The sequence below is a fragment of the Frankliniella occidentalis genome, unplaced genomic scaffold, assembly GCF_000697945.3.
Source record: "Frankliniella occidentalis isolate FOCC.00 unplaced genomic scaffold, Focc_3.1 Scaffold73, whole genome shotgun sequence".
Lineage (NCBI taxonomy): Eukaryota > Metazoa > Arthropoda > Insecta > Thysanoptera > Thripidae > Frankliniella > Frankliniella occidentalis.
This window is the reverse complement of record NW_026267203.1, coordinates 817,563-818,871: the sequence shown is the minus strand read 5'-3', so window position 1 is coordinate 818,871 and position 1,309 is coordinate 817,563.

Genomic DNA, 1,309 nt, shown 5'->3' with positions numbered 1-1,309 from the left:
GAGAGAGAGAGAGAGAGAGAGAGAGAGAGAGAGAGAGAGAGAGAAAGAGAACAGCCATACTGCCGCTGCTGCTGCCGCCGGCCGGAAACTTGCGGCCAGGAAATTAAAAAGTTATCCCCCCGGAATTGAGTTGTCGAGCTGTCATCTCTCCTTCTCTCCCTGCGGCGCGGCGGGCGCGCGCGGCGTCTGATGTGGCCGTGGGGCGGCCGGGGGCCTCCGCCGGGGCCGACCTGGGAGGTCCTCGCGCGGCGTGTGAAACAGGTGCGCCAATAATAGTCGCGCAACACAAACAAAGTAGTTGTTACGTTATATTACCTATTGATATACTTTTCCCATACGGGGATACGTTTTGTCGTGATAAATGTATCCCCGATGGCAACATTTTTTCCCGCTGCGGGGGGGTAAACGTATCATGCATGGCTTCTTCTAAAATAAGTTCCATCCGTCATGTGAAATATATCCCCGACGGTCACATTTTTATTTTCTGGTAGAAAAGAACGTGACGTTTGCGGAAGCGTACCCAAAACGCGCAAACTAAACGATGCAATGTATCGTCTATCGGTGAGGGAACGAGAGAGCGCGCGAGCGAGCGCCCCTCGCGGGCGGGAACAGCGCGATGCAGGTGCCTTTCGCCGCACGCGGGTCGCGGGTGCTGCATGCTGCTGCTGCTGCGGCTGCTGAAGCTTTGCTATCGGCGGCGAGCCTGGCGATCCGTAAAGCAGAACCCCCACCTCCTCCGCTCTCCTCTCATTTCCCTGCAGCTCCCACCCGCCCGCGATCGCAGACCTGCGTGATACTACAGTTTTGAGAGCACTTGCCAATAGTGCAGGTTACTTTTCGTCCTAAATTTCGTAGGCGCGAATTTTATGCTTAATTTCGTGGGTTTAATTGTAAAGCCATGATGTGTTGGACGTTCAAACTCCTAAAACGTGAAAGAAAAGCCAGTTGTTGTCGTTACGTTTTTCACCTGCGGTGACTATTACTCTTGTTCATGGCGTGTAACGTGCCATATTATCTTCGCATATTATGTTTTGTGGGACCCGTCCGCTCGCTTCGTTCTCTGGCGGCAGCCGCGTGTCGCGTCGTGTCTCGTTGGCCGCCGTCTACTTGAGCCTCATCATCCACAGTGTGGGCCCCGCGGAGGGGGACACGCCACGCCGTGCCGCCGCCGCGGTGGAGTACGTCCCCCAGGTAGCCCCGCCCCGCCTCGCCCCGCCCCGCCGCGGTGCTACCCGACGTCACGCGGGCACGCCAAGCGGAGCGCGTCTGGGAGCGGCGCATATCGCACGCACAAGGGGGGTTGGGAGGG